This window comes from Gossypium arboreum, chromosome 2 (genome assembly GCF_025698485.1).
Source record: "Gossypium arboreum isolate Shixiya-1 chromosome 2, ASM2569848v2, whole genome shotgun sequence".
Classification (NCBI taxonomy): domain Eukaryota; kingdom Viridiplantae; phylum Streptophyta; class Magnoliopsida; order Malvales; family Malvaceae; genus Gossypium; species Gossypium arboreum.
Window position 1 is genome coordinate 9,221,395 of NC_069071.1, and position 14,956 is coordinate 9,236,350.

Genomic DNA, 14,956 nt, shown 5'->3' on the forward strand with positions numbered 1-14,956 from the left:
ATTGTCGTTTCTGAGACTAAGGCTCCGTTTGTTTTCCAGTAAAATGTTTTCTAGAAAATGATTTCTGGAAAATGATTTACTTTTCTGGAAATGATTTACTTTTTTGGTGTTTGGATGAATCTGTGTAAAATATTTTCTGTTGTTTGGCAGATTTCCTGAAAATATTTTCCGAAAAATTTGTTTTTACATATATTAATAAGAATTTATATTTTAAATTGTTTTTACATATATTGCAATGATTTTGTTATAAATAAATAAATCAAATTAAATATATAATAAATTAAAACAACCAAAATCAAATAAATTATTTCTAATTATGTTATAAAAAAATTAAACAAGGATTGAATAATTATAAATTAGCTTCCAAACCACAATTAATATTAAATGCTTTCAGCACTAGAATCCTGAAAAATGAATGTGTTTCATCACCAACCGTCTGTATCCAAATCCTTCAGCAATAACAAAGTTTATGCTACATCAATCTTTTAAAGTAGCAACAATGGCCATTTCATCCATCAGTGCATGCCATTCAAGCTTTGGTGAAACTGGCGGATGCATACCATGCTCAAGTGTGGCAGCTATAAAACACTGAAGTGTTCTAAAGCACAAGTACTCCTCCCCAAATGATTGCTCAATAGTTTCTAGTGGTTGAGATAATATAGCAAGATGAGTTGGACCACTTCCTCTTCCAACAGTCCCACCACAACCATGGAATATTGTTAGCTTCATTCCAAATTGCTTAGCAACCTTTATAAGCTCCTCCTGAGCTTTGTATAATTTCCAGGCAGTAGAGAGACACCCAACATCTTTACCTGAATCTGAATACCCAATCATAACTTCTTGCTTTCTATTGATCCGATTTTTTTACCAATCTACTGAGAATAGCCGAGCCAAAGCAGCAGGTGCAGCCTCTAAATTTGCAAGCTTCTCAAACAGTGGAACAACTCTTAATGGTTGCTTCACATGGCATTCATGTTGCAGGAGTTCAACAGCAAGAACATCAGAAGGTGCAGTTGCCATTGAAATGATGTACGCTCTGAAGTTATCTGCTGGGAGCTCTGCTAGGACATTGAATGCATCTAAAACATCAGTAATTTCTTCTGTTTTAGGAAGATCTGAACCAAACAATGGACGCTTGCCACTTAGTTCAGATAATAGCCATTCTTGCTTTTGTTCTTCAGACCACTCTCGGTAGGAACCAATTTCTAAGTGTTTGGTAATGGCATCTAAAACATCTATATGACAGTCAGACTCTTGCTTAATGTCAAGTCTGACAAGTGAGAGCCCAAAGGTTGACACTTGCCTCAAGAAATCAAGAAGGCTTCCATCAGTAATTGGCCGATCACCACAAGAGCAAAGTGATTTATAAAAAAGTTTAAGAGGTTCCAGGAACTGCATAAATTTTAAAACTTAATTAGTGCCAGGGTCAGTTAAGAAGAGGTTACTATAGAAAAAATATACATGTAATAAAATGCTATTAATGATCATAACAAAAATAATTACTTGAGAGTGATGTAGAATGGTCCTTTAGAACCTAATTCAATAATTATTATTTTTGGGTGGGGATTTTCCCGTTCCTAATTACAACAATATAGTCAAGAGGAAATTTACTATTCTCTGTGTTGTTCTGACTCTTCATTTTTGTCAAAGAACCTATGTTCAACAACTAAGCCTGATGCATATCAAGGTATGGCTATGGCCCTCCAAGGATTCTTCAAGTATATGGAAAAAAATGAACATACCCTTGTTGGATTCATACCCGCAACAGACACTTGGACAGTGTAGAGTGACATATGTAAATCTCTATTTGCTTCCTCTAGAATCTCAGACATACCATGAGATAACAATTGCCGTGACCTTTCACGTGTTTGATACAGCTTGTCCCTAACATCACCAAGAATAACACGGTAGGGTTCACTGGAAGGGATTCGTTTCCAAAACTCTGCATCAAGAGTTACATCAATTAGAACTTAACTAACATAATAGATCATTGAACAAAATATTTGTAGATACTGCCATTTCCAAGTCACTTAGTCTAAATTCAATCTTTGAGCGTGCTATAAAACATACACTAAAGAAAAATCTTATCCCTTCATGGAGAATTGGCGAGGGAGAAAAAGTCTTTATACTTCAATTCAAAGTATATTCTGATAACAAGAACTTCAGTCCATTCTGCAAAGCTATTTAATCATATAGAAAGTGCATAATCTAGATTCAGAATAAAATGCACATAAAACAGAAACCAGTGTGTATACCTATACAGTGTTTAGCATCTCTCCTTAAGGATCTATGAAGTTCATCAACACAAACACGAAGCTCATCACTGCAACGCCACATGGACAACTGCAAAGACATCGACAAGAACTTGCCTAAAATGGGTCCTTTCAGAAAAGCTCTATAAAGCATAACGATGGACGAGCTTAATACATCAAACATCAGATCCTTAATCTAGGAATAGTACAAATTGGCAACCATCATTCTAGCCAACACGCAAACATCCCTTGTGACCTCAGGAGTTACCCTTGGGTTGCTTGCATGATAAATCAAGAAAATGCTGAAACACTCTAAAAGATATTTGAGTAAAGAAACAAAGTAAGAACAAAAACCTTTGTTTCCGGCTTTAGAGTTTTAAACTTCATGGTGTTCATTCTAGTTAATTAACAGTGCAGAAAGTTACAATCCAACATTGATAACTAAGTTATAAAAATTTTTACCTTATCCCGGAAGGATATAGGCTTGTCAAAGAAACCATTTAGCACCAAAAGCACACACGATAGTCAAACAAGATAAACATCTTACCTCCTGATGCTTATAATTCTCTTCATCTTCTTCCTTATCACGAATTCTTCTAAGTTCCATTGCCTCTCTCTTAAATTCCAACTCCAGCTCATCTAACGTTTGAAGGAAGGCATGGTATTCAAACTGATTGCCAGATTGCAAATTAGATCCCCGTCTCTCAGTATCCCATCCCTCAGTTCTATAAGCTCTCATGTTTTGATTATGACCATCGTAGGAATTAAATGAGTTGCCACCATAAGGTAAATGGCCTGGGGATTTAGAGTGGCTCGAGCGACTTCTAGCTCCATCATTACCATAATGGTAAGCATTTGATTCAAATGCGCAAAGATCAGCTTTTAACTAGACACAATATCTTATATTCACAAAGTGCACCCATCCGTTGCAATCCACAAATGCTTTCAGTAATTGACACAATTAACAGTTGTGGATTAAATATGTCAACTGTGAAGTAAAACTGATAAAGGCTAGGTCGTTTACATGATAACCATTTCAGTTCAAAACAAAAGGCCAAATGGTTGTGGAACTATAAGTAATTATATGAATAAATTTACCCCTGGAATCTTCTTTGTTTCATAAATTTCCAACAAAAAATAAAGCTAAACTATAACTAATTCTATGAACAAAGAAGAAATAAGAGAAGAAAGAGAAACATAAAAAAAAATCAACTGAGAAACAGGAGAAACGTAGAAAGAAATCAAGACTACGATGGACTTGGAGCAAAGTTACTGAGATGATTTTACAGATCACGAGAAAGCAAAGCACATTCCTCTTCTTCTGTTCAGCAGTCTTCACGCCTCAGTACCAGTAAAAAGGGAAAAGAGTGCAAAAACAAATTCGAAAAAAAATCAAAACTGAGTAAATTTCAAGCAGGAGAAATGAGGAATGAAATAATAATAAGCACTGTGATCAAATCTGTAATGAAGAAAAATGGGTTCATCAGAAAAGACAAACCAAAGTTAAACATCAGAAAAGATAGCACCCTTTCCCCATATCAATTTTTTTTCGTTCTTACCTTCGAGAAAGGAAAATGAACGCCAGTACAGATTTTGACAATTAAAGACAAATATGGGTAAAAGGTTTGATGAACACCGGTGTCTGGTGTTGAGAATCAGTGTTGGCTAACGACAAGCAGAAGATCAGGTGTCAAGGATGGGGGAAGGGGAAGGGGAAGGGGAAGCAGAAAATCAGTGTTGGCTTCTAATTTTCCTGAAAATGTCTTACCGAATTAGAAATGGTAAGACATTTTCCAAAATTAAGGGGTTTTTTTCCCGTGTTTTGTAATTGATTTTCCCTTGGGAAAATATTTTCAAACAAACAATGGAAAAGGCTGAAAAGCTTTTCCGAAAAATGTTTTACTTCCAAACAAACAGACCCTAAATGGTTTTTTTTTTTTTTTTTGCGATTGTGTAATTGAGTGTGTTTTTAATAAGTTCTAAATCTTGCTGTCTGCCAGTACGTCCGTTTTGAACGTACTAACTATTTCTATATAACTCTGTAAGTATGTTTCACTTCTGAACTACTTCTGGTTTTCCGCACCTGGTTTTGTAGTTAGATAGTTTTGATCTCACACTGAACTCATGTAGCTCACCCCCTCTTCTGTTTCCCTTTCAAGTACAGTTTTGGATTCTGTTGATGGGTTCAGTACGCAGAGGTCTCGGACAGTCTCGCAAACAAATAAATTATAAATTTTGTTTTTCGTTACAATTTGGTTATTTGGTTAACTTTGAGTTGTAAGGCTTTATAATATTGTGGTACAGTTTCCGTTTTAGATTTTCATGCATATGTTTATTTTGTGTTTTATATTAAGTCTTACTGTAAATTTTGTTGACTGATTGTTAAATGGTTTTAAATACTTGTGGTTCATTAAGAAGAGTTGTTTTGTAAAATTTTCCAACGATCACTTCGGTGATCAATGTAGCATTCCAAATTCAGTCTAGACTTCTATGCCAGGTTTGGGGTGTTACATAATTGATGGGATTGAGGAGCTGCGGAGCTGAGCAAGAGAGTTCCAAGAGATTAAGGCTTGGTAAAGATATAGTTACACGTTTTAGAGATGTTAATCGAGCATTGTTGAACTAAGATACGCCACTTGTTTGAATTATCCGGTGGGTGATATGCATGAAATTGAATGTTTAATTCTATTTAATTGAGGCTTAATTTATGTTAATAAATTCAATTGAAAGTGTATAAATATGTATGATATTTAATTGTAGCTAAATCGAGTTTAATTGGCCATTAAAATACTCAAAATCAGGTTTAAAATTAATTTTTCGCATAAAAAAATGCAGTGGACTTTTTGGGGTTTGAATTTTGGTCTTTTTAAATTGGTTCTCTAGTCCATTTAAATTACAAATTAGTCTTGCAACTTGATATGTCTAATTAGAGCCTTAAATGATAAGAAAACTTGATAAAATTTTAGGATTAGACTTGTAATTGATAAAATTTGTTAGAAACACACTCAATTTAATATTGGGTATAGTACTGATAGTTTGAAATTGTTACAATTTAGTCCTTAATGATAAAATTTGAATTAGACATAGAAAATAAACTCGGGTTAAGCTGAATTTTTTATGGCTTACATAAATTGGCTAAAAGAGGGTTGGTAAATGTTTAGATCTAAATTCAAGTTAGTTTAACCGTAGGTGGTAAAATGACAAAAATGCCCTTAGGTTAAATTACTTATAAAAAGTTTAAAATTGGTTCACAAATTGCTTCTGCATTAATAAGTAACTAATAAATGGATAAGATTGAAATGTTATAAGGTCGGGATGTGTCTTGGGAGGTCGTTAGCTAGAGAGTCACTTAGGTGGCTAATGTAACGCTTCAAATTTGGACCGATCTGTCCTGGTCGGGTTTGGGGCGTCACATCTTATGACTTTATTTTTCTCATTTTGTTTTCACACAAATACCTATTTATATCTTACCGGCTATACATCTTTAGGCGTATGGACTACATGTCCAAAAACCTTACGTTTAGAAAGTGAATTCAATTCTGCTCGAATTGCGTCTTTCCATTTTGGCCAATCTTTTCTATTTTTATATTCCTCAATAGATTTAGTCTCAAGATCCTTATTTTATTTTTTGCTACTTCAATAGCAACATTATAAGCAAATTTGTTGTTGTCCACAACTATTTTTTTCTCGATTCCATCTTTTTCTCATATTGGCATTACTTATTGAGATCTTTTTATTTTAATCATTTTCATTTTCACTTTTAGGTACCTAAATCTCTTCTTGAGTTTTATAATTATTTATGTCATGGGTCTTTTCAAGAACCCCCACCTCCACTATATGATCATATTGAATGACCCCTTCACCTTCAATCTCGACGATTGACTAAAAAATGGGTTATTATGATTTCGAGCAAGCCGCTATGGTGAAATCGGTAGACACGCTGCTCTTAGGAAGCAGTGTTAGAGCATCTCGGTTCAAGTCCGAGTGGCGGCATAGTATCTTCTAAAAGAGATAGAATAAGTCATATTGAATATTTGACGATACATTCCGTACCTTGCTAAAAAATCGATCCCTGTTTACCAACCATACATTGTCTAACCAAATCCAATTCTCTCTCGATATGTTCCTCAAAAAATCCGATTCGTGTGGATTCTTCCCTACAAGAATTTTTATCTTTGGAATTGACTGGTCTTTCGCGCTTTAAGCGTGGATTATTTTCGTTTGTACTAATAGTTTGCCCTATTAGGATACCAATTCATATTGGATCATTTTTAGCTTATATGTGAGATTTAATGAATCTAGCAGTTGATTTGTAAAATGAATTATTTGTTGAACTTCTGGTTCACATTGCTTTGTACGAGGATATTAGACATTGATAATTCATTTCAAGTACTTTATTAATCCAACTTTTTACTCATGTCATAACTAAATATTGAATTAATAGCTCAAAAAATATTTAATAATATAAGGAAACTCATATCAATATACATTTCCAACCTTTTATGATGACCCACCTTTGTGTGTTGTGGTGGAGCAATTAGAACATATACCGCACATCCAAAAATTCTAAGATTGGAAATATTTGGCTTTTGACCAAAAATCAATTGTAATGGGAAGTATATATAATTTATTGGCTTGATGTGTACAACATGTAAATCAATATAATCTCATGTTGAAATGTGAAGCTTTTTTATCATAAGTAATGGTTTAGCTATTAGTTAGAGGCATTTGATAATCGTTTCAACAAAATTGTTTTATGTGTGAACATGAGCTACAAGATGTTCAACTTTTATTCCAATTGACATACAATAATTATTAAAAGCTTGGGACATAAACTCACCAACATTAGTAAGATGAATTGTTTTAATTGCATAATCTGAAATTAATCATTTAAACAAGCAACCTCACAAATGACATATTGCGAGTTGATAACAAATATGTGATTATTTTGTAGATGCATCTACCAAAATCATATAATATCAAAAACCATCCACGTGGTGGATGAATGTACCCATATTCATTTTACAAATGCAAGACATTAAATCTCAACTTTAGTTAGTGAGTTTGTAATAATCAATTATCATTGAGAACAAGCAACACATGAGAATTTTTAAATTAAAGAAACTTTTGGTTCTTTAATGAATCTCCTTATGAATTCTCAATTAATTTTCACATCAGATATGATCCAGTATGGTCTAACTGGTCACGCCAAGTAGTAAATGTATTTGTATCAGTAAACTTCTTGTTTACTTTAACATGTATTTCAATTGTACCAATAAGTCAATATAAATTTTGGCAATTCATAATTTTATTGTCATTCATTTTACTTTGTATCTACATATAAGCAATATTGTGACATTTTTTTCTGGAAATGTCTACATCAATGTGAAGTCCATAATGTCATTAACTCAATAAATATAATTTGCAACAATTATATGCAACAATCACTTCAGAGAATATGCCATAATCTTCAAATTGACTTTAATGATAAAAAATGATTATAAAATTTATGATATTTATTGCAGACATTCGCTTCAAGGAATGTGCAAAAAAAAATCAGACAACAATGTAAGCATATATCATATTTTTTACCAATAAGATTATATAGATATCATCCGCTCCAAGGAATGATTAATTTAATATAAATCATTGATCATTCTGTTTTAAGAATAAACATTTAGGAATATTTCGAATCATCCATCTTCTTTTTATCTATTTGTCAATAATGACAATATGTTCCATTTTTATAATTATTATGTATTGCTACATTCACTTTGGGGAATGAAGTAGAACTAATGAAAAAAAACAAACAATTTCATTATTTTGTTTAGCCATAAGAAGACATTTACAAAATCAAACCACACAATAGATGAAGTCAAAAACAATGAAACTTGAGTCCTACATAATAGATAAAATTTCATTAACACTAACATTAATTGAAATCTGCTTGAAATAGAGTAATCATGAGATACAGATTAGTGCAAGATAACTTTTAATGGTAGAAAAATTATATGGTTAGTGGATAAATTATTTAGATAATATATATATGATCATGTATATAAGAGCTAAATTAAACAGTGATTGCTTTACTAGTCTAATAATCCAAACTTTATAAAATTATACCATCTTTAGGAAGATATATATCTTCTCACTGCTGATACAACTTCAGTCAATATCTTCAGCAACTTGCAAATGAATTACAACTTTAACGCAATGAATAACAAAGTGCCATGCAAGAGCCAAAACTACAGATCAATACAAGGTATTACATGTACTAAAAAAAATTACATACGATATTCTCAAAGTACGCAATTCAGAGAAAAACAGATATGATAATACATTTAGAGAAAAATAATCATGATAAAATGAAAAATTAGCATAGGCAATTAAATACTGTATTGATGCTCGTAAATTGATCATTGTATTAAGATATATACATGATGGCTGGAATCCTTACCGTGTCCACCTAAATGCAATCTAGTATTAGTAAGCACTTTGCAATGGGAATTGGTGAAATTTTTAGTTGATTCAGATGGACATACCATTGAATACATTTAAAAACAGTTATTGCCTAATTAAACCATGACATATTTAAGTTGGGATATGTAAAGATAAATAAATTAAAAAAATGAGTACCAATTTATTTTTTAAACAAAATCTAACCAACATATCACCACTTAAGATGATGTAAACAATACTATAAATTTAAGTAAATTAAGAACTCTTGTTCTTAGATCATCTATCTATTTAAACAAACATATTAAAATTAAACTTAAATATTAATTTAGCTTTTGAAACTAGTGTTCACCAACAACGAAATTTTATTAAAACAATTCAGAATTTAACACCATGAAATTTTTAAAATTGAATAGCTTATTTTAACAATTTAAAAATAATTTTTTGATAATATAATTAAACTTCTAAAAATATATACGGTGTTGTATATCTATTAGGAAAATTCAAAATAACTTGAAAATTATATCAAAATCGTTTTTTTTAATTTTAAAATAGACCCTTTCTTAAAAATAAAAACAAGTACCAAATATATAGATTTAATAAAGACGCTTTTAGAAATGTGACACCAAGTTCATGATTATAAATTATATCTATGTTTAAGATATATACAACTCTTATCCTTAAAAGTTAATGGCAAATTGACTGGCATAATAACTAGCTAATGTCTATATATTTTTTTTAAAGCTAAACTTTGGTTTTGAATACGTAAAATATACCTTGGGTTTGAGGTTTGCCGGTGGTTAAAGATCAATTGCTTCGATAAGGTGATGATGATGTGGGATCATGCATCTATCTCGTATGAAGCAAAATAATTTTCATCGTTGATAAAGTGAATTATCACTTTGAGCAAGATCGTACTGATAATATTTTATAAATAAAGGGAATTATAGAGTGGATATAAAATTAAAAGAAATATAGAATGAACAAGAGAGAAGAATAGAAGATCACATTGGCATACAATAAGTTTGTACATGGCCTCTATTTATAGGGCTTCAAAAACCATAAGTTACAAAACATTAATGACCAACATTAAGGTACCTTATAGATTATTTAGGGGTTACAAGATAATAAATTACGGGGTAAACTTTAAAAATAGTCACTTTTGTTTGTCTTATATTATATTTTAGTCACTTTTGTTTGAAATGTTACGTTTTAGTTACTTACGTTATCGTTTTGTTACGAAGTGATCACTCTACCGTTAAACTCCGTTACCTCCCTAACGAAAGTCCTACGTGGTAGCTCAAATGGGTTTTAAATGCCAACTTAGATGTCCGATTGTTGGAATGAAAAAAGGTTTTTAATTAAATAAATTTAATTTGGATTGCCATATAGGACATCCAAGTTGGCATTTAAAATCCATTTGGACTGCCATGTAGGACCACTGTTAGAATGGTAACGGAGCTTAACGATAGAGTGACTACTTCGTAACAAAACGATAACGTAAGTGACTAAAACGTAACATTTCAAACATAAGTGATTAAAATGTACTTTGAGGCAAACAAAAGTGACTATTTTTGTAGTTTACCCTAAATTACGAGTTATGGATATTCATTTTTTAGGGGTTACAATAGAATGAATTTGGGGTTATGGACATCCATTTAATCAAATGATTTACAGCAACAATTGCCCTTTTGTTCTAATAATTAATAACAAATTAGCATAATTTTATTTTAAATAATTAAATAAAATTATTTAAAATATTAATTTATTATTATAAAAAAAAACCCACTATAATTGGAGTCATTGATGTGAAGTTTCAAATTAGTTCCTTCAAGAACAATTGAGTTTGAAATTACATCTTATATGCCAGCTTGAAGTGCAAGTTTTGCAGCTTCTCCAATGACAGATTTGGATGGAAAAATATTTCACAAGCAGCGGGCCTTCCATTGCCCAATATCATTGTAATGAACCGAAAGTTACGGTATCGGAAATTGAGTCTTGAGTACTGTTTCCGTGAAATTTATTCATGAATATTTATTAGAAATATTTATGAATTATAGTTGAATGGTTATTTAGTGTTTAATTAAGTGAAGTAGCTTGAATTTAGTTTAAAGGATTAAATTGCATAAGGAATAAAAGTTTAATTATAGATTAAAGAAGTAAAAGGGACTAATCTAGCAATTAGACCCTAAGTGCCATGTGTGTGAATGTATGATATAACATGTGTAATAGTTGGTATATATGTGTAATAGCTATAAGATATTTTATGTTATAGCTATTACACATGTTAATTTATATTTTTATAGGTTAATAATAATATAATATAGTATAATGAATAAATAATAATGAGTAAAGAAACATAGAAAGAGTTACAGAGAGCAAACGTGAGAAAGAAAGAAGGAAAGAAAGAAAGAAAAGAAAAGGGAAATTTGAGGATTAAGGCCCTAAAGTTTAATTGGTAAGTTGTTTTAGCTCATTTTCTTATGATTTTTATGTTTATGGATGCCTAATTCAAAGTTCTACATGTATGAGGTTAAAATGAAGAAAAATAGAAAATTTTTAGATATTGATTTAGTTGAATAAATTGAGGTTTTATGGGTTAAATTGATAGGAATTGAAGTTAGAAGTGAAAATTGAGTGATTTATTAAAAGAATTCTAAGTTAGGTTTAAATAGGGATTAAGTTGAATAGAGCTCAAAATTTATGTTTTATAATGAATTTTATGAGTTAGAAATTGTTAATGAGTTGATTAAAAGAGAATATGAAGCTTAAGTTAAAGAAAAAAGATTAGTAATGGAAAAAGGACGAAATTGGAATTTTGTAAAAGTTTGATAGAAAGTGAAAATGTGTTTTATGAATTAGTATATTGATGAATTTTAATTGTATGATTGTTAGTAGCAAACGTAGCACGGATACGTCATCAAAGAAGGAAAAGAGAAAGTGAACGAAGATATCGATTAAATTCGATAAATAGTGGTTTGTATTTCTATAAACCGAGCTTAATCGTTATTGCTATATTTGATATTTATATTGTATGAAAATGTGAATGAGGTAAGTATTTTTACCATATTGAAATGAATGTGATTTTGAATACCCTATTAACGATGTCGGGCTAGTCGGATATAGTTGACATGTCATAGGAATTGGAAGTATTGGGATATTCCGACATTGAGTCGATGAGACACTATGTGTCGACTCATCGTTAAAGTTCGGATTTGTTCCGATGAAGTACTTTGTGTACTATAATGTTAAAGTTTGGATTTGTTCGATGAAGCACTATGTGCTTATCCCGAGTGTGGGTTGGATCCGTGTATCCGTTAGTGTCCGAGTTATGTTAGGGTAAATAAAGTAAAGGTTATTAAAGTCTTGATTGATATTGAATAATAGCAATAATGTGTTTGAATTACCATGTTTTAAAGTTGATTAAGCTATTGTTTATGGAAATACCATGAGAGTATTCTCAGCGTCGGTTTGTTTCCGTCTGCAGCTAGGTACGAAAGTATAAGGACTCAAAGATACAAGCCGATCCCCAAACTCAAATTGGTGAAGTTTCTATCTTTTGGAAAATGGCATTGTACCTAGGATGTCTTTTGGTTATATTGAAAGTATCTAAGTTGTTAAATGATATTTTGGTATGTTTTGTAAATGTTACCAAAACCTTAAGAATGGTATGTTTTGATATGTTAGTGAAGAGTAATAAGAGGAATTGTTGGTAAATGTTGTAGAAAGAAGAAATGAAGATGTTATAAACTTAGTTATCAACATTTTATACTAAAACAGATTTGGACAGTAACAGTAGTCCAACTTTGAAAATATACCAAAAATAGTATAAAGTGAATTAGATGATGAATAAAATATGTAATTGAAGCTTAATGAATCTATTTTTATATGGAAGAAACAAAATTGGTAAAAGAGTTGTATTTTATGAGATATTTACGTTTTGGTGAAACAGGGTTAGAACAATTTCTGGATTCCCTGTTCTGACTTTAGAAATTCACCATAAATTGTGTATTAAGAATTAGGACTCAAACTTTATATGTATGGATTCATTATTGAGTCTATTTTAATTGAAACAAATGGCATAGTCATTGGATTTCTGTACAGGAAGAAATTTGATTCGAAGTGCACAAGGGTCAGAGTAGCTGAACCCTGAAACAGGGAGATTTCTTATAATAAACTGTACTAATTGGCCTGACCAAAATTCTAGAAAAAATTAGTAAGTAGATATATGAGTCTAGTTTCAGGGAAAATTTACGGAATTGGATTTCGAGTTTCGTAACTCGAGATATGATTTTTTTAGCGACTGTGACGCAGATGGATAGTTTACTACGAAAACTGTTTAAGTGCTAAGATAAGTTTTGTAATGTCTCCTGCTTGACTCCGGCAACGGTCTCGGGTAGGGGGGACGTTACAATCATAGACGCCAAAAGCCATAGGATGGTGATATCCATTGTGAATCGTTGTTGCTACTTCATTAGTGTACCCATAAATTTTTTAAGTTATAAAGCAAAGAGTGAGTGGTACGTGATATTCGCGATAGGTTTTAAAAATTTATAATTAATCGTTCTTGAAACTAACATTATCACGATGAAGGCAAGTGTACCATCTAACAGTAGTATAGCTTTAGCAAGACCGGATTGTCGAACCCAAAGGAACCAAGAGTACTAGTAATTACTTCCTTTTTATTATCTAGCCTAAAAATTAAGAGATTTGTTTATCTAAACTAATTAACTAAACTAAGGGTGCACAGAGAGAAAATTGGGAAAAGCTTTTGGGAGAACTCGATTGATTAAGACAATACCCAAGGAAAAATTCTCCTAGACTTCACTTTTTATTTGACTCTGAATCAGACGATTTATTCATTTGACTTGATCCGTAGGAATCCCTAAGTTATATTATTATCCCTCTCGAGACTAATAACGTCTAACCCAAAGTTGATTAATTGAAACCTCTTTCTAATTAACGCCCTAGTGTTGCATTAACTCGATCTATGGATCCCCTTATTAGGTTTCACCCTAATCTGGCAAAATCTTATCACCCTATCTCTAGGCGTGCAATCAACTCTGCTTAATTAAGACAAATTTACTCTTAGATAGGGTCTATTCCTCCTCTAAATAAGAGCATTAACTTGAATCAATATCCTGAAATATTAAAACAAGAATTAATTCAGATAATAATAACAAGATCTGTCTTAAGTTTCATTCCCCTTAGGTATTTTAGGGGGTTTAGTTCATAACTAAGAAAGAAAACATCTCAAAAGAATAAAGATAACAAAACATAAAGAAAACCCAAAACCCCTGAATGGAAATTGAAGGGAGATCTTCAGTCTTGATGATGAATCCGGCTTTTGAGATAGATCAATCGGCTTCCCTTAAGTAATTCCTTGCCTCCTACTCCTTGTGTCTCTACTAAGTGTCTCCTCTGGTGTTTAAATAGGCTTTAGAATGCCTAAGAGCCCCTCAAAAGTGGCCTTTTTCAAATAGGACTATACTTGGGCTCGGTAGGGACACGCCCGTGTGACACGCCCGTGTGCGATTACTCCAGCCCATGGTCAAGGTTGTTGAATAGGCACGGGCGTGTAGTCTACCCGTGTAAGTCGTGCTTCGATTCTGCCAAATGGACACGGCCGTGTGACACGCCCGTGTGAGGAAGTCCAAGCCGTGTTGATTTCCCACGTGGGTCCATTTTCTCCTTTTTCAGCCAGTTTCTCGCTCTTTTTACTCTCCTGTGCTCACCTAAATATAAAACATGAAATTAAAGAATTAGGAGCATCGAATTCACCAAATCTAAGGAGAAATCATCCATAAATGTGTTAAGCATGGGATAAAAATATGTATTAATTATGGTTTATCAGTGAGTGAGTGATGGTGGTGTGTCTCACAATCTTTTTATTGAAGCTTTGTGTTTATGGTGTTGTGTTATATACAGGCTAAAGATCAAGATATGATATGGACGCTGAAGATTTGAGAGTTGCAGAAGAATTGGAATGATACATGCTTGCATCTCCATCGATTCTAGGCTCTGAGAGATTTTCTCCTGCTGCTCTCTCAATGACAAGCTTGTATAATTCGAGTCTACAAATTTTACAGAACTTTTAAAAATTAAAATTTTTGTTTAGGGCTAAACTTATTGAATTTTTTAGAATTTGAACTAAAATGATAAAATTTGTAAACATTGACAGTTAAACTTGTTGAATTTTTTATATTTAAGATCAAATTGATAGTATATATAAACATCAAATGATTAAA

General features: G+C 31.9%; 1 pseudogene; it reads right to left on the reverse strand.

The window, feature by feature from the left end:
- Positions 1–295: 295 nt before the first annotated feature.
- Positions 296–4,075, reverse strand: LOC108467311 (phosphoenolpyruvate carboxylase 2-like; annotated as a pseudogene).
- Between the last annotated feature and the right edge of the window lie 10,881 nt (positions 4,076–14,956).